Consider the following 25,148-nt stretch of genomic DNA (forward strand, 5'->3'; position numbering starts at 1 on the left):
GTAGAATGGAGAATACTCTTCAAGATTGGACTGCTGACATTCAAATCCCTGCACAATCTGGGCCCTGGATACATGAAGGACTTGCTGAAGCTGCACCACACCTCTCACAACCTCAGATCAGCAAGTTCTATAAACTTGGTCACTCCCAGAGTGCACCTCAAAAAATCTGGAGACAGAGCCTTCTGTCATGCTGCCCCTACTCTTTGGAACTCCCTACCACACCCAGTAAAGACAGCACCATCCCTGGAGCTATTCAAATCCAGACTGAAAAGCCACCTGTTTAGCCTGGCATTTCCAGATTTATAAAATTCTTCCTCTGTACCACGATGGTCGGAGCCATGCTTATGCGCTTTGAGTCCCACGGGAGAAAAGCGCTTTACAAATGTTATTTGTTGTTGTTGTTGAATAGCTGTGTGTGTGTGTGTGTGTGTGTGTGTGTGTGCGCGTGTGCGTGCGTGTGCATGTGTGTGTGTATATACTGTGTGTTTAAAGCGTGTGTGTGTGTGTGTGTATATACTGTGTGTGTATAGTGTGTACAGTGTGTGTGTACGTGTACAGAGTGTATGTACAGTGTGTGTACACTGTGTGTACAGTGTATGTGTATGTGTATAGTGTGTGTGTTTGTGTACAGTGTGGGTGTGTGTGTACGGAGTGTGTGTGTGTGTGTGTGTGTGTGTGTGTGTGTGTGTGTGTGTGTGTACAATGTGTTTGTGTGTGTGTGTGTGTGTGTGTGTGTGTGTGTGTTTAGCTCCCTCAACATCTTCCCAGTCCCCTCGGTTGCGTTGTTGCCAGCCCTGTAAAGTCTATGACTCTGCTGAGTTACAGACTATAGTAAATGTGCAGTCCCGACCAGGCAGAGGCAGAAGAGGCACTGCACCCTGAGGGCGGATTTCTCATTCCTGACTGGCCACCTGCCTGCCTCCTCTCCCTGCCCGGAACCGATATTACCTACAGTAACGGAACTCTCGTGCCCCGCAACCACCACCCTCCCTGCCACCCGCAAGTTACCACCATATGGGTAAGAGGCCACAGGAGCCATAGGTAAGTAATGCCTTTTATACCAGCACCCCCCCCTCCCCAGTGGCACACTGAGGTGGGCTTGTTTACTTTCCAGGGGGGGGCGAACTTTGGGAGCTCTGCCTCTGTTGCCGGAGAACCTTGTCCCGGCACTGGTGCACTCTGTTTAGTCATTAGCACTCATTAAGGCAATGTCTATGGGCAACTGACTGCACTCAGACCAAAGGGGGCTGAATAATTAGGCACACCCCACTTTGCAGTTATTTATTTGTAACAAAATGTTTGGAATCATGTATGATTTTTGTTCCACTTCTCACGTGTACACCACTTTGTATTGGTCTTTCACATGGAATTCCAATAAAATTGATTCATGTTTGAGGCAGTAATGTGACAAAATGTGGAAAACTTCAAGGGGGCCGAATACTTTTGCAAGCCACTGTATATATACAGGGAATCCTTTTGCAGAAATGACTGCTTCAATGCGGCGTGGCATGGAGGCAATCAGCCTGTGGCACTGCTCAGGTGTTATGGAGGCCCAGGATGCTTCGATAGCAGCCTTAAGCTCATCCAGAGTGTTGGGTCTTGCGTCTCTCAACTTTCTCTTCACAATATCCCACAGATTCTCTATGGGGTTCAGGTCAGAAGAGTTGGCAGGCCAATTGAGCACAGTAATACCATGGTCAGTAAACCATTTACCAGTGGTTTTGGCACAGTGAGCAGGTGCCAGGTTGTGCTGAAAAATGAAATCTTCATCTCCATAAAGCTTTTCAGCAGATGGAAGCATGAAGTGCTCCAAAATCTCCTGATAGCTAGCTGCATTGACTCTGCCCTTGATAAAACACAGTGGACCAACACCAGAAGCTGACATGGCACCCCAGGCCATCACTGACTGTGGGTACTAAGTGCATAACTGAACATAATTAACATATTGACTTTTTTGGTTTTAAAAACACTTTTCTTTTATTGGTCGGATGAAATATGCTAATTTTTTGAGATAGGAAATTTGGATTTTCTTGAGCTGTATGCCAAAATCATCAATATTAAAACAATAATGTGATGATTTGCTCAGCTGCCTGTGCAGGCAGCCAGCCTTTTGACCATTGTGTAGGTTTGCATGCTGCAGGACTCTGGAAAGAACAGCTTCTGTCAGTTTTGCAGCTTGTGCTTGCAGAGGAATTTGCATATGTTGTCATGCAAATTGCCTGGCCACAGTCATTGGAGGCGTGTACTATAAGTACTATGTCTTTCCCACAATGCTTCGCTGTTCATAAGGATTTCGTCCTATGTAACACTCCTGGTGGGGTGTCAGCCTTGCTCTCTGTTTGAACATCAGCTTAGAGTAATTCCCAAGTCTGCGCTAGGCAGATTTCCCTAGTGCTGTTAGGATTGTATTATCTGTATTGCCTGTTCTGTCTTGTCTTGCCTGTTTGCCATTGTCCTGTCCCTATGGTGGTTGACAGGAAATGGTTCTGATCTATGTTCTTGGAGTATAGCTGGTGCAGCGGTTGCTACCAGCTATCTCTTCTGTTCTGTCTTCTGGGATCGCGCTAGCTACTTTGTGCTAGCGCTGGGGATCCTTCTGTTCTGTCTCCTGGGATCGCGCTAGCTACTTTGTGCGAGCGCTGGGGATCCTTCTGTTCTGTCTTGTCGGTCGCGATTGCGCTGTCACCAGCGGCGGTTGATAGCGAATCGTTCTGTCTTGCTGAGATCGCACTAGCCGCTAGCGTTAGCGGCTGTGGATCTTTCTGATCTGTGTTCCTGCTTGGATCACACTTGCTCTGGCGGAAGAGCGGTGGATCCTTCCTGCCTAGTTCTTGTTTTTCGTGTGTCTGTCTTGTCCGCTGCGCTTGCTACAGGCTCGGTGAGGTAACCGTTAAGCAAGCGCTCGCGTCCCCTGTTTCATGTTTGTCTGTTTATGGTTAGTTAGGCGTGCTTGTCTCTATTGTGCTTATCACGTGGAGATCGCGCATAACCGCGTGCACTGTTGCGAATGAGTGCGGTGTTCGCGGTTAGCTAGCGGTTGTTATTTTCCGTATCTCCTTATTGTATTTGCTGTGCCTTTGCTACCCTCGTATTCTCTTCTGTTCTGCCTTGTGTCTTGTCTGGCGATCGCACCTCTCGCGATCGCGTTCCTATTTCATATCTGCTGTTGTGTGTGTGCGGTTGCGGGGTGGCGACTGGATTGGCACACACACATACAACCTGTCCCTTTGCTCATTCTCATTCGCAATCGCCTCTCTTGCGATTGCGTTCTGCGTTTTGTACAATTCCTGTCTGGCATTTGTGGAGGTACAGAGGATTGGTTCCTCTGCACTCCCCAGCGCCATCTGCCGACAGGAATTTTCCCTCTACGGGTGCGTAGCACCTTTTGCTGGGTTCCTGCAAATTATACGCTTGTGGAGGATTTCCGCCGTGTCAGCGCACACGTTGTGCGCTGATCACGGGGAAAGTTCCACAATCGTTACAAATAAAAGGCTTGAACTACTTCAGTTGTGTGTATTTGAATCCAGTGGCGGACACAGCCAGCAGTGGGCCCCTGTGCAAAATATCAATTGTAGGCCCCCCTAACCTGTGGCGCGCGAGGCAAAAAATGGGCGTGGCTATAACCTTAAAATGGGTGTGCATAGAACCTGCGGCAAAAAAATGGGCGTGGCAATGACCGGATACGGGCTATGACTATGGTAGGAGTAGTATACAAACAACTTCTGGCAGCACTGTGGAAAATAAGTGTGTGCTCAGTCACTGAAGAGTATGCAAAGAACTAGGAATATGACCATAAATAGCACCACACCATATATCAAAAATATCACAATTTATTATCCATATCTCAAAAAGCACTATAAAGTATTAAAAACACACATACAATTAAAAGCAGAGAGACACCCCAATTCAATAGCTGTAATATGTAATAAAGAGTTGCTAATAGCATACAATGAAGTGATAATCACCTGGGTAGTTCAATGTATGAACCACCTCAGGGATTGAACCCGGGTTCATAAGATCACGTTGAAATGTGCAGTAACAAATACAAAATTATTATGAGGTTATCAATAACCATATAACCTGTGCAACCTGTGGAAAAAAGTGCATAGTGCATACATACATAACTAATTATAGCCCATAGATACTGAAAGCCAAAGTGACAAGATGCTGGGACCATATAGGTAGCATGGAGTGCGTAAAAAACGAGGCTTACGTGACCCAGGAATAATAGAATCAGCTGTGGTGTCTCAAGAGATGAAGGAGGCCCCCGGCAGACTTCTCTACCGGTTTCGCGGCAGTCACGCCGCTTTATAAAGAGAGGGGGATCCTGTGAATACCTGGGTCTGGGTGGGTGGGTGGGCTGTGGGATTACCTGGGTCTGGGTGGGCTGTAGGATTACCTGGGGGGGCTGTAGAATTACCTGGGGGTGGGCTGTAGAATTACCTGGGGGGGCCTGTAGGATTACCTGGGGGGGCCTGTAGGATTACCTGGGGGGGGGGGAGCTGTAGGAATACCTGGGGGTGGGTGGGCTATAGGATTACCTGGGTCTGGGTGGGCTGCAGAATTACCTGGGGGGCTGTAGAATTACCTGGGGGTGGGCTGTAGGATTACCGGGGGGGGGCTGTAGAATTACCTGGGGGGGCCTGTAGGATTACCTGGGGGGGGGGAAGCTGTAGGATTACCTGGGGGTGGGCTGTAGGATTACCTGGGGGGGGCCTGTAGGATTACCTGGGGGGCGGGCTGTAGGATTACCTGGGGGCGGGCTGTAGGATTACCTGGGGGTGGGCTGTAGGATTACCTGGGGGGGGAAGCTGTAGGATTACCTGGGGGTGGGCTGTAGGATTACCTGGGGGGGGGCCTGTAGGATTACCTGGGGGGGGGGCCTGTAGGATTACCTGGGGGGGGGCCTGTAGGATTACCTGGGGGGGGAAGCTGTAGGATTACCTGGGGGGCGGGCTGTAGGATTACCTGGGGGGCGGGCTGTAGAATTACCTGGGGGGTGGGCTGGTCGGTCTGGGAGGGTGAAAGATAAGATTACCTGGTCAGGAGGGTGGGTGGACTATTTGCTCAGGCTGTGAGGAGGGCCCGATCACTCCCTCACCTCGGCGGGCCCCCCTCCTGTTATGCGTGGCTCTGAGCGGGAGATACAGCTATTAGTCTCCGGGCTGCAGCAGACACTAGAGCTCCAGCCGCCTGTCCACTCCTGTCTCCTGCTCAGCAATACCGCTCTGCACTACTTCCTGATTCAGTGCGTGCAGAGCGGTATTGCTGAGGAGGACACAGGAGTGGACCAGGCGGCTGGAGCTCTAGTGTCTGCTGCAGCCCGGTGACTAATAGCTGTATCTCCCGCTCGGCGCCGTGCATAACGGGGGGGAGGGGGGTGGCCCGCTGAGGTGAGGGAGTGATAAAAGTCGGGTCCCCCGGGGATAAAAAAACTTTAAAAAAAAAACAAAAACGCCTGCAATGCCTAATGGGCCCCTCAAAAACGGAGCTTGAGGGGCCCCTGTGCGCTTGCACGGCTGTATGTCCGCCACTGTTTGAATCTAAAATATATGAAAGTCTTATGTTTATCAGTACATTACAGAAAATAATGAACTGTATCACAATATGCTAATTGTTTGAGAAGATCCTGTATATACACGTCTTTCATATATTTTAGATTCATTACACACAACTGAAGTAGTTCAAGCCTTTTATTGTTTTAACCTTCCTGGCGGATGGAAGCATGAAGTGCTCCAATATCTCTTGATAGCTAGCTGCATTGACCCTGCCCTTGATAAATCACAGTGGACCAACACCAGCAGCTGACATGGCACCCCAGACCATCACCGACTGTGGGTACTTGACACTGGACTTCAGGCATTTTGGCATTTCCCTCTCCCCAGTCTTCCTCCAGACTCTGGCACCTTGATTTCCGAATGACATCCAAAAAAAGTACTATGGACCACTGAGCAACAGTCCAGTGCTGGTTCTCTGTAGCCCAGGTCAGGCGCTTCTGCCGCTCTTTCTGGTTCAAAAGTGGCTTGACCTGGGGAATGCGGCACCTGTAGCCCATTTCCTGCACACGCCTGTACACGGTAGCTCTGGATGTTTCTACTCCAGACTCAGTCCACTGCTACCGCAGGTCCCCCAAGGTCTGGAATCGGTCCTTCTCCACAATCTTCCTCAGGGTCCGGTCACCTCTTCTCGTTGTGCAGCGTTTTCTGCCACACTTTTTCCTTCCCACAGACTGCCTATTCGTTCAGAAATGTCTTTCTGTGTTTTACCCTCTTGCTTGAGGGTGTCAATGATGGCCTTCTGGACACTGGACAGCAGTCAGGTCGGCAGTCTTACCCATGATTGCGGTTTTGAGTAATGAACCAGGCTGGGAGTTTTTAAAAGCCTCAGGAATCTTTTGTAGGTGTTTAGAGTTAATTAGTTAATTCAGATGATTAGGTTAATAGCTCGTTTAGAGAACCTTTTCATGATATGCTAATTTTTTGAGATAGGAATTTTGGGTTTTCATGAGCTGTATGCCAAAATCATCAATATTAAAGAGACTCTGTAACAAAATTTTCAGCCTTAGTTCTTCTATCCTATAAGTTCCTTTGCCTGTTCTAATGTGCTCTGGCTTACTGTAGCCTTTCCTAATTGCACAGTGGCTGTGTTATCTCTGTTATATGATCTAATCTATTTTCTTCTGTCGGCTCTGTCGGTTGAGGCTGAAATGTGTGGAATGTGCAGGGCTACTTGTGATTAGCTAGAAGCTATACACACCCACGCCAGGCCTCCTGCAGGCTCTGCATGACTCACACACTCTGCTTATGTGAGCCTATCACAAGCTGGTTAGTTTGTTTGTAAACACTGCCTAAAACTGGCAATTACAAGCCAGGTTTGCAGCAGAGAGTGGCAGAAACAGCACAGAGGGGCCCAGGACAACATAATTAATAGAATGGTATGCTTCTTGCTGTAAAAATTTTAGAGTACAGATTCCCTTTAAAACAATAAAAGGCTTGAACTACTAATGCTTATCAGTACATTACAGAAAATAATGAACTTTATCACAATATGCAAATTTTTTGAGGACCTGTATATATATATGTATATATATATATATATATATATATATATATATATATATAATATATATATATATCTATATCTATATCCTATCTAATAATAGGCAAGTGTACCTGCGTCTGTTGTGTCTGTCTGTGTGTAAGTGCTTTTTAGCACTGCACATGTGCAGGGACAAGACGCAGAGACACTGCCGAGAGCCGGAGGAGGACGGGAGCCAGAAGGGGTGGTCGTGTGTGGTGGGGCGGGTGGTGTTTTTCTCAGGCTCCTACTCTGGACTGGAATCGAACCCTGATTCCCCGGCCGTTACCCGTGGTCACCATGGTGCAGAAAGTACCAAAGAGAGTTGATCACTAGGTGGAATGAATGGCAGACTAGCCCTCCATAACAGATTCCCGTTAAAGGATTTCAAGTGTACTCATCATTATACAGGGCCTTGACAGAGTCCTGTATTGTTATTTTTCATGAATACCTCCCCGAGTCAGGACTTGCGTGTCGTGCCTGCTGCCTTCCTTGGATGTGTGGTGGTAGCCGTTTCTCAGGCTCCTACTCCGTACCGGAATCAAACCCTGATTCCCCGGCCGTACCCTTTCTTTAACCCCCTTGGCGGTATGAAAAATACCGCCAGGGGGCAGCGCAGCAGTTTTTTTTTTTATTTATTTTTTTTTAAATCATGTAGCGAGCCCAGGGCTCGCTACATGATAGCCGCTGCTCAGCAGCATCCCCCCAGCCGGCGATAGGCGATCAGGAAATCCCGTTCAAAGAACGGGATTTCCTGGAGGGCTTCCCCCGTCGCCATGGCGACGGGGCGGAATGACGTCACCGACGTCAGCGACGTCGGGACGTCATTGGGAGACCCGATCCACCCCTTGGCGCTGCCTGGCACTGATTGGCCAGGCAGCGCAGGGGTCTGTGGGGGGGGGGAGCCGCGCGCCGCACCGGATAGCGGCGATCGGGCGCGCGGCGGCGGCAATCGGGGTGCTCGCGCAGCTAGCAAAGTGCTAGCTGCGTCCAGCAAAAAAAAAATTATGTAAATCGGCCCAGCAGGGCCTGAGCGGCACCCTCCGGCGGCTTACCCTGTGTCACACACGGGGTTACCGCCAAGGAGGTTAACAGTGGTAGAGAAAGAACCATCAACAGTCTGAGCAGCGATTAACCCCTGGACTACTGGGTGTGCAGGCTTGACCTGTGGCCAGAGCTGTCACAATTTGCCATCCAACTTCTGGCTTGCCCTGCCTCAAGCATCCTAGAAAGGACCTTCAGCACAGCTAGAGACATTGTCAGTGAGAAAAGAAGTCACCCAGGTCAAAACAGTGTTCAATATCTCACCTTTATTAAAATGAATGAGGCATGGATTCTAGAGGGCTACTGCCTGCCTGAAGACTAAGTCAGTCCCCACACACACAGCATCTCTGCCTGCACGCCATGTGACTGCCTGTCCCAAGACTAAGTCAGTCCCCACACAGCATCTCTGCCTGCAGGTCACTTGACTGCCTTCTCCACCCCCACCAACGGGGTCCAGGACTCCAGGTGGATTCCTGAACAAATAGAATAATAATTTTTCTGGTGAGAGTACATGCCTGCCTAATTTTTCTGGATGAACTGGGGCTGCAGCAACAACACAAAAGGCATGTACATGTGTCAATTCCCCTTCGTGATCGTTACCTTGCTGCAGTGAAGGGGCTTGTAAATCACAATGAAGTAATGACTATATACAGTAAGTGTGTTGGGGGGCACACCTGACCCAAGATAATAAGGTTGTTGCTTCATTGTGGACAGACCAAATTCGATCAGCTGGACAGTCGCTGTTGTTCTGTCATTGAGCTACCTCAGCCCCACCATATGGGCTTGAAAACCGCCATCGCCTGCACTCTCGCCATTGTGCGCACCAGTCCAGCACGGCCATCACTACACAAACAGCTGTTTGCGGTGCGTTACACAGTGAGTTTGGTCTGTCAGTGTGAAGCAGCACACTACTTACACTACCTGCTGATCCATGTATACACACGCAAGATGTTTTCAAGCACTTTATGCCTCCAATTTAGGAATGCAATGTGATTTCTATCCTTTAGGGATTATAACCCTGCTGTGCATCAAATCCGTAATTTTCCCCAGGACTTTTGGCATGTATTCCACTCTGCCATGCCCCTCCTCCAGGTGTTAGACCCCTTGAAACATCTTTTTCATCACTTTTGTGGCCAGAATTAGTGTTTGTAGTTTTGAAAGTTCGCCTGGCCATTGAAGTCTATTGCGGTTCGCCTGGTTCGTGCAAAAGCAAACTATTGCAGAAGTTCACGTTTGAGGTTCGCGAACCTAAAATCTGACGTTTGAGCCATCTCTCTCTCTCTCTTTCTCTCTGTCTCTGTCTCTCTCTCTCTCTCTCTCTCTCTCTCTGTCTGTCTCTCTCTCTCTCTCTCTCTCTCTAATATATATATATATATATATATATATATATATATATATATATATATATATATATATATATATATATATATATATATATATATATATATATATATATATATATATATATATATATATATATAAATATATATCTCATGTTGTGTGCACTCCAGTCTGTTAAGGGACAGGTAGTAGACCTGTCCCCACATGAGAGTGCCACACCTGCTCACAAAAGCTCCCTTTAAGGGGAACTGAAGTAAGAGGTATACGGAGGCTGCCATATTTATTTCCTTTTAATCAATACCAGTTGCCTGGCAGCCCTGCTGGTCTATTTATCTGCAGCAGTATCTAAATAACACCAGAATCAAGCATGCAGCTAGTCTTGTCAGATCTGACTTTAAAGTCTGAAACACCTGATCTGCTGCATGTTTGTTCAGGGGCTATGGCTAATAGTATTAGAGGCAGAGGATCAGCAGGGCTGCCAGGCAACTGGTATTGCTTAAAAGGAAATAAACATGGCAGCCTCCATATACCTTTCTCTTCAGTTCACCTTTAAGGGGTGTTGAAAATGCAGGTTGCTGGCTCTGCTCTCTAATTGCAGGCAGCTGCGAGTCCCCGGGAGCCGGGGAAAAGATTGAGGCGGAGGAGCTGATTCGCCTGCTGATTCGTGGGCTCTATAAAGGGCCGGCCGCGTGACCAGCGCGGCGGCCAAAATTAAAAGAAAAAGACCATTCCCCGAACCGTCCCTGCACCTACCGAGATGGAAGAGGTTATCGCGGCGGTGAAGAGGAGACTGTGGGATGAAGACGGAGAAGACTGGCTGCGGAAGCTTCTCTTACCAGCTACCAAAAGAGACGGGAGGAGGAGCCTGGAGTCATGGAAGAAGAGGACGGGGGAGGAATTCAGCAGGTTAAGGGGCCAAGCAAACACCCCTGGAAAGCTCCACCTCCTCCTCCTCGTTATGCACCCAGGAACAAGACTAAGGGCAGCACAATGCCTTGGGCGGTCCCAGAAGACAGCAGCCAGGGATCTGTGGTGGAGGAATTGCAAGCAGGTCCCAGCCAGGAGGCTGCTCAGAGAGAGAGGAGGGATGACAGTGCTTCAGCCCTGCTGGGTGAGATATTTAAACACTCAGTATTGCAGTTATTGTAATGATCGTTTGAATACGCTGTTATGTTTCAGTCATTGTCAGATACTGTTAAGAGTGGTCAGCAGTCAACAGGGGTTAAGGAGGTGGCTCAACCATTTCGGGCACCTGCTTCGCCTGCTGAGGTGTGTTTAACCCCAACTAATCTTCCGTCTTCTGACAGTGATGTCCCTGTTTTGCGTCCTGGAGTCGCAGAAACTCATTATAAAGAGGCTTTACCATGTTCCCTCTCCCCGCTAAGCTTCCATTTGAGTGCTGATATTAAAGATAAGATATGGAAAGGTGATTTCATAGACATATTGTCACTATTACCTTGTAATAAGGAATTTTTGAATGAAGAGAAGAAAGAAGGGGAGGATGAGAGAAAGCACCCGGTTGTTCTTTTAGTAATTGGCTTCAAGCCTTTTGCATCTACACTAGCATTTTGGGAGAAAAGAAGCCGGAGGCATGATCGGGGTTATTCCAGCATGTTGACATCATTAATGAAGCATGTAGGCAGTTCGATGGAAATGCTTGGTTCTTGTATGATGAAGCATTCCGACAGTGGTTGGCTGTACAACTTGGGGGTCAAAATGCTAGCTCATGGGAGGACTTCCTTGTACAGTCGGAGGTTTTAAAATCTAGTTTAATTCATAGAGGTTATCAGTTGCAGGTAGTTGAGCAAGCCTTTTCTAAGGCAGCGGGTAGAGATAGGGCCTCCCTTTTAAAACCAAAAAAATGCCATAAACCATTGGAGAGGTTCTATATGCACTTCTCCTTCTCACCGATGTTTGAATCTATTAACCTCCCTGGCGGTAAGCCCGAGCTGAGCTCGAGCTATGCTGCCGGGAGGCACCGCTCAGGCCCCGCTGGGCCGATTTGCATAATTTTTTTTTTTGTTACACGCAGCTAGCACTTTGCTAGCTGCGTGTAACCTCCGGTCGCCACCGATCCGCCGCTATACCCATCGCCGCAGCCGCCCCCCCCCCCAGACCCCGTGCGCTGCCTGGCCAATCAGTGCCAGGCAGCGCTGTGGGGTGGATCGGATTCCCCTTTGACGTCACGACGTCGATGACGTCGGTGACGTCATCCCGCCCCGTCGCCATGGCAACGGGGGAAGCCCTCCAAGAGATCCCGTTCTTTGAACGGGATCTCTTGATCTCCGTTCGCCGAAGGCGATCGGAGGGGCTGGGGGGATGTCGCTCAGCAGCGGCTGTCATGTAGCGTGACATTGTCTCGCTACATGAAAAAAAAAAATAAATAAATAGGTATTTGCTGCCCCCTGGCGGATTTTAACAAACCGCCAGGGAGGTTAAACAGGCCATCAATAAGAATTGGTGGATTATACAGCAGGATAAACTGTTGAAGGAAAAGAGTGCTCCTTCCCCTTGTGTTTCATATAAACGGGTTCCTAACTTGAAGGACAAATTGTCACATAGTGAGTTTATTAGCCCTCAAGCCCACTCCTGGTTGGGGTCTAACCGCCCAAAGGGTAATTTCCGGTGTCAACGATGTTCCTGCTGCAACTTAATGGTACAGGGCGGTGCCTTCTCCCGCTTTGGACAGACATGCAGGATTAAACAATTCATTAATTGTAGGACCAGAGGTTTGGTATATGCGCTGTTTTGTCCTTGCCAAAGGATTTATGTTGGTGAGACCACCAACAAGCTTAAGGACCGTTATTAGGCGCACTGAAGGTCTGTCCATAGTTGTGAAGGCCGCCCTAGAGTTATAGAACACATGCGTCAGGTCCATGATAGTGATGTGACCAAACTCAGGTTTTTTGGTTTAGAACAGGTTAGACACGACAGAAAGGGTGGAGACTGGCACCGTAATCTTTTGCAGAGAGAGAGTTTTTGGATTTCCTTTTTTGATGCGGTGGGACCTTTGGGATTTAATGAGAAAAATAATTTATCAGTGTTTATCTGAGGATAATTATGCTCATAGATATTGGTTATTTTTTGTACGCAGTTTTTGATATTTGCAAATTGCAAAAATTGTGCCCTTCTTATTTATATGTTTCCCCCCTTTTATCTTTTTCAGATAAGAGGATTGGCCTTACTTTATTGGCCTGTCATTTGTGGGATGGTGAGTAAAATATAGACGAATTAGATTTATGAAACATTAAGTGCATTCCCCCATGAGGATAGGCCATTTGAATTAAGGCCCCTTTAATGATTTCAGCAATATATGTGCACTATAATGAGGAACAGCCTTCTACCAGTTGGCTGGCTGCATTAGAATTTTCTTAGCTGTCCCAGGCACCCAGTCCCTGCCCCCTGAGTGTCACCCTCCCTGCCTCTGAGTGTCACCCTCCTCTCTGCCCACTGGCACTCTCCTCTCTGCCCATTCGCACCCGCCTCCTCTCCACTCACACCCTCCTCCTTCCCACTGGCACTTTCCGTCCCCACCCACTGGAACCCTCCTTTCCACCCAGTGTCACCCTCTCCCACCCTCCCCCTGCACACTCCCTCCCATTGTCACCCTCTTGCAAAAGCAGGGGTGTGGCTTAAGGCCGCACAGGGGGCGTGGCTTAAGTGTCCCTCTTTCACATCTTCAAATGTTGGGAGGTATGTAACTATACCTGGCTAACTATACCTGGCTGCACATCTGGCTAACTATACATCTGGCTAACTATACCTGGATAACTATACCTGGATAACTATACCTGGCTGCACATCTTCTACCTATACATCTGGGTCTTATACTCACCATTGGCATGCTGATCCCTTGTCGCGTACCTCTGATAGCTTCCCCAGTGTCTTCTTCCATGTCCCTTGATGGATTTTGCTTCTCCCTTGGCGATCACATGTCCCCTGTTGATCGGCATTGATGACACCAGGGTCACACAGCGTCATCAACATCTTGCAGAAAACACTTTTTTTTTTTTAAATTGAATTCAATACAATAACCTGTATTGAATTCAATAAAAAAAAAATTGGTTGAAAAAAAAAATGGTTGCAAATTATTGAAAATTAATTGAAACACTATTTGCACGGAAATCCTGGGGAAACTGAACGCCAGGGTGTTAATGGTGCGAAACGGCTGTTGACCTCCCATATCTGCCTGTACCCCTCCATTGTCTGCTGAAGATGTGATGTATGCCTTTTACAATTTTGGATTAAAAGTGATGTTTTAATGGGATGTGCATGGTCGCTCTGTTTCTTATGTTGGATTAGGTAGGCCTTGTGATTGGCTGATGGGTGAGTGGCAGGCCACTGATTGGATGGATGCCTGTATTTAAAGGGACTAGTGCAGTGTATGATTGCTTGTGATAGTGTTAGCTACGTCTAGCTGCTGGGTGTGTTTTCCTTCTGGAACTTTTGCTACTTTGCTGGATTTCCTGGATATTGACCTTTGCTTGTTTCCTGACCATCCCTGTTTGCTGCCTGAACTGACCGTGGATACTCTCAACTATTCTTCTGTCTGATCCTTTTGTACCTCAAACTTCTGATACCTGTGTATGACCTTAGATTGTTTTTGACCTTGCCTATTGCTAACTCCAATGTACCTCGCATATCTGATCACCCGTGTATGACCCTGGACTGCTACTGGACTTTGCCTTAGAAACTCCTGTTTGGTGTTGGTGACCTATTCCTGCCCACCCTGCATTCAGCGCCAATACCTTGCATCCTAAAGGCCTGGGTGTAACCGAAGTCGGGTAGGTGTTGTCTCTTACCTCCCATTCAAGCGAGGACGCGCCACACAAGGCGAAGACGGCGGAGGTAGATTGGGGCATTGGCCCTGATTTGTGGGCTGATAGGTTGCCAGACCTTACAGCAGGCAGGTTCACTGATTCTATCTACTACTGCTCTATTACTGACTTTGTACTTGAATTTAGCTAGCCAGTGAGTGAATAACTTGAGTTAGCTGTATTCAGTGTAGTAGTCAGTGACAGTGTACTGATTTGCTGTGCTTAGTGCAGACAGGTTAAACTTCACACTGATTCTACTGTTCCATTACTGTATACTTGTTAGCTAGCTAAGCCAGCCAGCCAGAGATCAACTTTAGTTTGTTGCAGTCACTGCCACTGGTCACTCACTAAGTTTTGTCAGTGACATCGTACTGTTCTATTAGTGCACTGCAGGCAGACCTCTGTCCACTAATTGTTGTGCTCTTTATTTTACTGTATCACTTGTATACAGCTCATTAGCCAGTGATCAACTTCAGTTAATTGCAGTCACTGCCACTGTTCAGTCACTAAGTTTAGTCAGTGACATTGTACTGTTCTATTAGTGCAGGCAGGCCGCTGTCCACTAATTTTTGTGCTCCTTATTATTTTACTGTATCACTTGTATTCAGCTCATAGCCAGTGATCAACTTCAGTTAGTTGCAGTCACTGCCACTAGTCAGTCACTAAGTTTAGTCAGTGACATTGTACTGTTCTAGTAGTGCAGGTAGACCACTGTCCACTAATTTTTATGCTGTATATTTTACTGTATCTGACACTTGTATTCAGCTAATTAGCAGGTGATCAAGTTCAGTTAGTTGCATTCACTGCCACTGGTCATTCAGTAAGTTTAGTCAGTGACATTGTACTGTGCTAGTAGCGTGCCACCAGTTACATAGGGCAGTCATACCGTGGCGCTGTCCAGTGATTTCGTGTTCTAAAACTGTATTGAGTATTTGCGCCGTCTGCATGTTTGTTTGTATTTTTTTTTGTTCTTTTCTAAAAAATCAATAAAAGCCCCCTGTTATATTCCGTCTGTCCCCAGGCCCACGCACATATTAACTGTAAAAAGCAGCACACTTTCTCCACCTTGAAATCTTGTGCATAGTATACACCGTGTCTGGCAGGGGTCGTAGGTGTGGCAGGAGAGGGAGTGCCATTGCCTCCGCCAGTTCTGGGACTCGTCCATGGCCGGGAGAGGGCGCTCAGCTGTAGGGGGTGCAGCAGAGAGGCGTCTATCCACAGCATAGCCTGTGCCGAATCAGCTAACACTGGTATCACCCATTTTAAACACCTTGGCTCGAAGCCGTGTGGTCATTCAGGAGCTTGACTCACGGGCATTGATGGACATGATGACGGAGGAGCAGCCCATCATGAGTTTCTCACAGACCTCCGCTGTGAGCAGCACTCCCAGCAGCAGCAGCCAACGCCCCACGCTTGTGACATCCACCCTAGCAGCCAGTGGTTAGCAGCCCTCCGTGAACAAGAACGTTTTGTCCCTCAGTCCGGTGTCTGGGCGAGTATTGATGGCTGCCGTTGAAGAGATGATGGGGCCTGATGTGGAGGAGGAGGTTGGGCTCGGGCCAGCATCCCAAGTTTTTTTTTTTAGGATGATGACGGATCTGTGTCTGGGGATGTTGGGTGGAAGAGGTGGTCAGGAGAAGAGTTCTTTTATGATGAAGATGATGATGATCGGGACAGTCTGTATGTGCCTTAGGCCCTGGAAGACAGCTCGGAGGAGGATAGTAGGCAATTGTATTGCCAGATGTCAGGCAAGGGAAGGGGCAGGTCCAGCAGTGGGCATGAAAGACAGGCCGCTGCTTCAGCCGGCACCACCACCAGCTGCACCACCACCACACAACCTTCAACCAGAGGTAGTGCTGCTGCACCCTCTGAGTGCCTCAGGGACCGGGGCCCCGGTATATTTACGTTCCCTGGAATTTCTTCACAATGTCAAGGCAGGATGAAACATATGCGGTCTGTAACTCCTGCAGTAAAAAATTGAGCCGTGGGCGCAATCTGTCAAAGATGGGTACCTCCTCCCTCCAGGCCCACCTGAAGAGCACCCACTGCAATGACTATGCAGAATTTAAGAGGCTGAAGGACCAGAAAGGGGGTGGTCAGAGCAGGAGACTCACCACTGCAGCAACATTATCCCTCCCTCAGGGTCATGAATCCCCAGCCGCAGCAGCAGTAGCATGCAAGCACTATTCAACCTCCAGTGCTCCCTTGGCTACTCAGGAGTCAGGACACAAACATTGAGGCTGGCAGTCAGTCCTCATCATTGGCCTCCTCTGCTTCCCCAGCAGCACATGGGCATCAGACCCTGCTGAGCAACACCTTTCAGGGTCTAACCAAGCCTCTGCCTTCTGGTCACAGGCGAATCAGGAAATGAAATGGCTTGCTGGCCCGGGCCATGGCATCACAGCTCCTTCCCTACTCCCTAGTGCAGGAGGGGAGCAATCTTCACACGCTGCTCCAGCTGTGTTGCTCGGATACCTCATTATCCTATTCGAGTTTGGTCGAATTCGGATAGTAAACTATCCGAATTCACTCGAAGTTCAATATCCGAGTTAATCGAATATCCGATTCGACCTCGGATATCCGACGTCCTTATCCCAGACCAGTCTGTATTCGAGTAAAATGTTCAAGCTGGCCTTAAATAGCTTGCAAAACTTGTATTGGAGGTCAATGATGCATGAAACCATCTTTTTTATGAAGAAAAACATCAAGTGATTATGCGGTGATGTAGTAGTTATAAAAAAGGTATCAAAAGTAGTAAATTAACTTCATGAAAAGTGTTTGCATGAGAAGGTGTGTCCAAAATGGTTGTAAGTTGGAAGTCTTATTTTTAGAGTTGGGCCGAACAGTTCGCCTGCGAACGGTTCCATGCGAACTTCAGTGGTTCGCGTTCGCGTCCCGCAGGCGAACCTTTGCGGAAGTTCGGTTCGCCCCATAATGCACATGGAGGGTCAACTTTGACCCTCTACATCACAGTCAGCAGGCCCAGTGTAGCCAATTAGGCTACACTAGCCCCTGGAGCCCCACCCCCCCTTATATAAGGCAGGCAGCGGCGGCCATTACGGTCACTCGTGTGCTGCCTGCGTTAGTGAGAGTAGGGCGAGCTGCTGCAGACTGTCTCTCAGGGAAAGATTAGTTAGGCTTAACTTGTTCCTGTCTGGCTGCATACCTGTTCTGTGAACCCACCACTGCATACCTGTGCTGTGAACCCACCACTGCATACCTGTGCTGTGAACCCACCACTGCATACCTGTTCAGTGAACCCACCACTGCATACCTGTGCTGTGAACCCACCACTGCATACCTGTTCAGTGAACCTGCCACTGCATACCTGTTCTGTTCAGTGGACCCGCCACTGCATACCTGTTCATTGAACCCACCACTGCATACCTGTTCTGTGAACCCACCACTGCATACCTGTTCAGTGAACCCGCCACTGCATACCTGTTCTGTTCAGTGGACCCGCCACTGTATACCTGTTCAGTGAACCTGCCACTGCATACCTGTTCTGTTCAGTGGACCCGCCACTGTATACCTGTTCATTGAACCCACCACTGCATACCTGTGCTGTGAACCCACCACTGCATACCTGTTCTGTGAACCCGCCACTGTATACCTGTTCTGTTTAGTGAACCCGCCACTGTATACCTGTTCTGTTTAGTGAACCCGCCACTGCATACCTGTTCTGTTCAGTGGACCCGCCACTGTATACCTGTTCAGTGAACCCGCCACTGCATACCTGTTCTGTTCAGTGGACCCGCCACTGTATACCTGTTCAGTGAACCCGCCACTGCATACCTGTTGTGTTCAGTGAACCTGCCACTGCATACCTGTTCTGTGAACCCGCCACTGTATACCTGTTCTGTTCAGTGGACCCGCCACTGTATACCTGTTCTGTTTAGTGAACCCGCCACTGCATACCTGTTCTGTTCAGTGGACCCGCCACTGTATACCTGTTCATTGAACCCACCACTGCATACCTGTTCTGTTCAGTGGACCCGCCACTGTATACCTGTTCAGTGAACCCGCCACTGCATACCTGTTCTGTTCAGTGGACCCGCCACTGTATACCTGTTCAGTGAACCCGCCACTGCATACCTGTTCTGTTCAGTGGACCTGCCACTGTATACCTGTTCTTTGAACCCACCACTGCATACCTGTGCTGTGAACCCACCACTGCATACCTGTTCTGTGAACCCGCCACTGTATACCTGTTCTGTTTAGTGATCCCGCCACTGTATACCTGTTCTGTTTAGTGAACCCGCCACTGTATACCTGTTCAGTGAACCCGCCACTGCATACCTGTTGTGTTCAGTGAACCCGCCACTGCATACCTGTTGTGTTCAGTGAACCTGCCACTGCATACCTGTTCTGTGAACCCGCCACTGTATACCTGTTCTGTTTAGTGAACCCGCCACTGTATACCTGTTCAGTGAACCCGCCACTGCATACTTGTTGTGTTCAGTGAACCCGCCACTGCATACCTGTTGTGTTCAGTGAACCTTCCACTGCATACATGTTCTGTGAACCCGCCACTGTATACCTGTTCTGTTTAGTGATCCCGCCACTGTATACCTGTTCTGTTTAGTGAACCCGCCACTGCATACCTGTTCTGTTCAGTGGACCTGCCACTGTATACCTGTTCAGTGAACCCGCCACTGCATACCTGTTGTGTTCAGTGAACCTGCCACTGCATACCTGTTCTGTGAACCCGCCACTGTATACCTGTTCTGTTTAGTGAACCCGCCACTGTATACCTGTTCTGTTTAGTGAACCCGCCACTGCATACCTGTTCTGTTCAGTGAACCCGCCACTGTATACCTGTTCAGTGAACCCGCCACTGCATACCTGTTGTGTTCAGTGAACCTGCCACTGCATACCTGTTGTGTTCAGTGAACCTGCCACTGCATACCTGTTCTGTGAACCCGCCACTGTTAACCTGTTCTGTTCAGTGAACCCACCGCATCAGTGCGCATACCTGTGCAGTTAAGTGAACCCACCTACCTACGTGAGTGCACGCAGTGTGATATACCACTCCGTGCATACCCGATATGGACAGAACAGGTAGAGGAAGAGGTAGTGCCAGAGCCAGAGGAAGGCCACCCGGCAGATCTGCGCGAGGTCGTGTAAATGTAATTTCGTGTGGACCTGGCCCACAGTACAGTGCTCGGAAGAAGGCACGTCCCATCACCTCCCAAGATTGTCAGGACGTGGTTGAGTATTTAGCGACACAGAACACCTCATCTTGCTCAGCCACCAGCGCTACTACTAGCACCACTTCCGCTGCATTTGACACTTCGCAAGAATTATTTAGTGTTGAAATCACTGATGCACAGCCATTGTTGTTACAGCCAGATGAATTTTCACCAGCTCATATATTTGAGTTACCCGGCAACACTATGGATGTAACGTGTAAGGAGGATGAAGGACCTACTGATGGTGCATGTTTGGATTTGTCTGAGGCAAGCGAAGCTGGGCAGGATGATTACGATGATGACGATGATAGGGATCCTCTGTATGTTCCCAATAGAGGAGATGAAGAGGGGGACAGTTCAGAGGGGGAGTCAGAGAGTAGTAGGAGGAGAGAAGTTGCTGAAAGAAGCTGGGGCAGCTCTTCGTCAGAAACAGCTGGTGGCAGAGTCCGGCACCATGTATCGCCACCTATGTACAGCCAGCCAACTTGCCCTTCAGCATCAGCTGCTGAGGTGACGGTCCCCATAGTGCCCACATCCCAGGGTGGCTCAGCGGTGTGGAAATTTTTTAATGTGTGTGCCTCAGATCGGACCAAAGCCATCTGTTCGCTCTGCCAACAAAAATTGAGCCGTGGAAAGGCCAACACTCACGTAGGGACAAGTGCCTTACGAAGGCACCTGGAGAAAAGGCACAAACAGCAATGGGATGGCCACCTGAGCAAAAGCAGCAGCAGCACACAAAAGCAAAGCCACCCTCCTTCTCCTCTTCCTCCTCCATCAGGTGCATTATCTGCTTCTGCCGCTTTCTCCCTTCCACCTTCACAGGCACCCTCCTCCACTCCGCCTCTGCCCTTGAGCGGTTCCTGCTCCTCTGCCCACAGCAGCAGTCAGGTGTCCGTGAAGGAAATGTTTGAGCGGAAGAAGCCAATTTCGGCCAGTCACCCCCTTGCCCGGCGTCTGACAGCTGGCGTGGCGGAACTGTTAGCTTGGCAGCTGTTACCATACCGGCTGGTGGACTCTGAGGCCTTCCGTAAATTTGTGGCCATCGGAACACCGCAGTGGAAGATGCCAGGCCGCACTTATTTTTCGAGAAAGGCCATACCCCAACTGCACCGTGAAGTTGAGAGGCAAGTGGTGTCATTTCTTGCGAAGAGCATTGGGTCAAGGGTACACCTGACCACGGATGCCTGGTCTGCCAAGCACGGGCAGGACCGCTACATTACCTACACAGCCCATTGGGTGAACCTGGTGGTGAACGATGGCAAGCAGGGCGCAGCGGACCAAATTGTGACACCTCCACGGCTTGCAGGCAGGCCTCCTGCCACCTCCTCTCCTCCTGCTACATGCTCTTCGCTGTCCTCCTCCTCCTTGGCTGAGTGGCAGTTCTCCTCTCCAGCTACACAGCCCCAGCTCCGCAGGGCCTATGCTGCATGCCAGGTAAGACGGTGTCACGCCATCTTAGACATGTCTTGTCTCAAAGCGGAGAGTCACACTGGAGCAGCTCTCCTGGCTGCTCTTAAGAAACAGGTGGATGAGTGGCTGACCCCGCACCACCTGGAGATAGGCAACGTGGTGTGCGACAACGGCAGCAATCTGCTTGCCACTTTGCATATGGGGAAGCTGACACACATACCCTGCATGGCACATGTCATGAATCTAGTGGTTCAAAGATTTGTGGCAAAGTACCCTGGCTTAGCGAATGTCCTGAAGCAGGCCAGGAAGTTCTGTGGGCATTTGAGGCGGTCTTACACAGCCATGGCACGCTTTGCGGAAATTCAGCGCAAAAACAACATGCCGGTGAGACGCCTCATTTGCGATAGCCCGACTCGCTGGAACTCGACCCTGCTCATGTTCTCCCGCCTGCTAGAACAGAAGAAAGCCGTGACCCACTACCTCTACAACTACAGTAGAATGAAACAGTCTGGGAAGATGGGGATGTTCTGGCCCGACAACTGGACACTGATGGAAAATGCATGCAGGCTCATGCGGCCGTTTGAGGAGGTGACCAACCTGGTGAGCCGCAGTGAGGGCACCATCAGCGACTTAATTCCCTACGCTTACTTCTTGGAGCGTGCTGTGCGTAGAGTGGCGGATGAAGCTGTGAATGAGCGTGACCAGGAACCGTTACGGCAGGAACAGGCATGGGACCAATTTTCATCAGACCCAGCTGTTTCCTCAACACCTGCGGCAGCACAGAGGGGGGAGGAGGAGGAAGAAGAGAAGTCGTGTGCAGAAGACGAGTCAGACTCAGAGGATGATGAGCAAGGTGTTTATTTGGGGGAGGAGGAGGAGGAGGAGACAGCGGCAGGAGAACAACCTCAGCAGGCATCGCAAGGGGCTTGTGCTGCTCAACCTTCCCGTGGTATTGTTCGCGGCTGGGGGGAGGAGGTTGACTTACCTGACGTCACTGAGGAAGAGCAAGAGGAGATGGAGGGTACTGGATCCGACTTTGTGCAGATGTCGTCTTTTATGCTGTCCTGCATGTTGAGGGACCCCCGTATAAAAAACCTCAAGGGGAATGAGCTGTACTGGGTGGCCACACTACTAGACCCTCGGTACAGGCACAAAGTGGCGGACCTGTTACCAACTCACCGGAAGGTGGAAAGGATGCAGCACATGCAGAACCAGCTGTCAACTATGCTTTACAATGCCTTTAAGGGTGATGTGATGGCACAACGCCAGCAAGGTACCACTGCCACTAATCCTCCTCCCGTGTCCACGCAGTCAAAGACAGGACGCTCCAGCGATCTCATGGTGATGTCGGACATGCGGACGTTCTTTAGTCCAACGCCTCGCCGTAGCGCTTCCAGATCCACCCTCCACCAACGCCTGGAACGGCAGGTAGCCGACTACCTGGCCTTAAGTGTGGATGTAGACACTGCTGTGAACAGCGATGAGGAACCCTTGAACTACTGGGTGTGCAGGCTTGACCTGTGGCCAGAGCTGTCCCAATTTGCCATCCAACTTCTCTCCTGCCCTGCCGCAAGCGTCCTGTCAGAAAGGACCTTCAGCGCAGCTGGAGGCATTGTCACAGAGAAGAGAAGTCGCCTAAGTCACAAAAGTGTTAAGTACCTCACCTTTATCAAAATGAATGAGGCATGGATCCGGAGGGCTGCTGCCCGCCCCAAGACTAAGTCAGTCCCCGCACACACAGCATCTCTGCCTGCACGCCGTGTGACTGGCTGCCTGGCCTGCCCCAAGAAGACTAAGTCGCTCCCAGTCCCTCCACACAGCATGTCTGCCTGCAGGCCGCTTGACTACCTTCTCCGCCACCACCAACAGGGTCCGGGACTCCAGGCGGATTGCTGAATTTTTTAGGCCACTGCTAGCAGCGGCCGCAGTAATAATTTTTCTGGTGCGTGTACATGACTGCCTAATTTTTCTGGCTGCACTGCGGGCAGCTGCAACAACAAAAGAAAAGGCATGTACATGCGCCCATTCCCCTTCGTGATCATTACCTTGCCGTGGTGAAGGGGCTTGCGTATCACAATGAAGCAATGACCGGCGCCTAGATGAGATTCTCGGGGGGCACACCCACGATAATAAGGTCGTTGCCTCATTGTGGTCAGACCAAATTTGATCAGCTGGACAGTCACTGTTCTGTCATTCAGCTACATCAGCCAGGCGACCATATGGGCTGTAAAGCCACCAAAACCTGCACTCTCGCCATGGTGCGCACCAGTCCATCACGGCCGTCACTACACAAACAGCTGTTTGCGGTGCGTTACACGGTGAGTTTGGTATGTCGGTGTGAAGCAGTACCTTAATTACACTACCTGATTGATGTATACACATGCAAGATGTTTGAAAGCACTTTAGGCCTGTCATTTAGCATTCAATGTGATTTCTGCCCTTAAAACGCTGCTTTGCGTCAAATCCAGATTTTTCCCCGGGACTTTTGGCATGTATCCCACTCCGCCATGCCCCCCTCCAGGTGTTAGACCCCTTGAAACATCTTTTCCATCACTTTTGTGGCCAGCATAATTATTTTTTTTTTTCAAAGTTCGCATCCCCATTGAAGTCTATTGCGGTTCGCGAACTTTAACGTGAACCGAACCTTCGGCGGAAGTTCGCGAACCAGGTTCGCGAACCTAAAATCGGAGGTTCGGCCCAACTCTACTTATTTTACGTCGTCTTCATCTTCTCCTTCTATATCTTCTTCTTCTTCTATATCTTCTTCTTTTTCTTTTTCTTCTATATCTTCTTCTACTCGAATCTTCTTCATCTTCTTCATCTATATCTTCTTCTACTCGAACCTTCTTCATCTTCTACTTCTTGTATCTTCTTCAATTATCTTTTTCTTCTTCTATATCTTCTTCTTCTTCTTCTTCTTCTTCTTCTTCTTCTTCTTCTTCTTCTTCTTCTTCTTCTCCTTCTATATTTTCTTCTTCTATATCTTCTTCTTCTATATCTTCTTCTTCTCCTTCTTCTTCTATGTCTTCTTCTTCTCCTTCTTCTTCTATGTCTTCTTCTTCTTCTATATATTCTTCTTCTTCTTCTATATATTCTTCTTCTTCTTCTTCTTCTTCTATATATTCTTCTTCTTCTTCTTTGTCTTCTTCTTCTTCTTTGTCTTCTTCTTCTTCTTTGTCTTCTTCTTCTATATCTTCTTCTTTGTCTTCTTCTTCTATATCTTCTTCTTCCTCTTCTTCTCTATCATTATATTAAGTGTCTTGGTTTTCCTTTCTTTTGTAATATTTTTTTTTACTTCATTTGTGGAAATATTTTATTTTAATAACAACACCATAGTTATATTTGTGTTGATGGCATAATAGGTAGGTAGTGGCACATTGCAAGCCACAGCGCCTTTTTCTGTGTACCCTGGCGGTGGTAAAACACAGACATCAGCAGGAGGAGGAAGTAGTTGCAGGCTTGTTGCAGCTATTGTAGTGTGGTAATAGTTGTCGGTAGGAGAGTGGGTGGGCAGGTGGCAGCAGAAAATAGTTCTTCTTCTGTTCTCCCTGGCAGTGGTAGCAGCACACAGACAGCAGAAGCTCAATGCAGCTACATGAGGAGGAGTAGTGTGTGTCAGGCAGTGTGATGTGACTGACATAATAGGCCCTGGTTCCTAGCGGTGGTACCAGGGCCGTAAATGAACATCATGAGGTTCCAGACAGCGGTCGTGAAGCCCACATTGTGTCCAATACACAATTGGGACAGCACAGTTTTCAACCCGGACACCTCTAAAATAATTACAATTTTTTTTTTCAAATTAATGCAGGCAGCTATTTTTGAGCGTAATAGCTGTTGGCGCATGGGCAGCAGCACCTTGTAATGTGTTCCATGGCAGTGGAGACACAGACAGCAGGAGGAAATACAACAGCAGGCAGCGTGAGGAGGATGAGTGTGTGTGGCAGACTGGCATTTGGCAGCAGGCAGGAGGGCAGGCAGCGAGAAATAATAGACCCTGGGTCCCAGCGGTGGGTCCATGGCCGTAAATAAACACCATGAGGTTCCAGACAGCGGTCGTGAAGCCCACATTGTGTCCAATACACAATTGGGACAGCACAGTTTTCAACCCGGACACCTCTAAAATAATTTAATTTTTTTTTTTTTTTTAAATAATGCAGCTATTACATAGTTACATAGTTATTTTGGTTGAAAAAAGACATACGTCCATCGAGTTCAACCAGTATAAAGTACAACACCAGCCTGCTCCCTCACATATCCCTGTTGATCC

This window comes from Hyperolius riggenbachi, chromosome 3 (assembly GCF_040937935.1).
Source record: "Hyperolius riggenbachi isolate aHypRig1 chromosome 3, aHypRig1.pri, whole genome shotgun sequence".
NCBI classification, from domain to species: Eukaryota; Metazoa; Chordata; class Amphibia; order Anura; family Hyperoliidae; genus Hyperolius; species Hyperolius riggenbachi.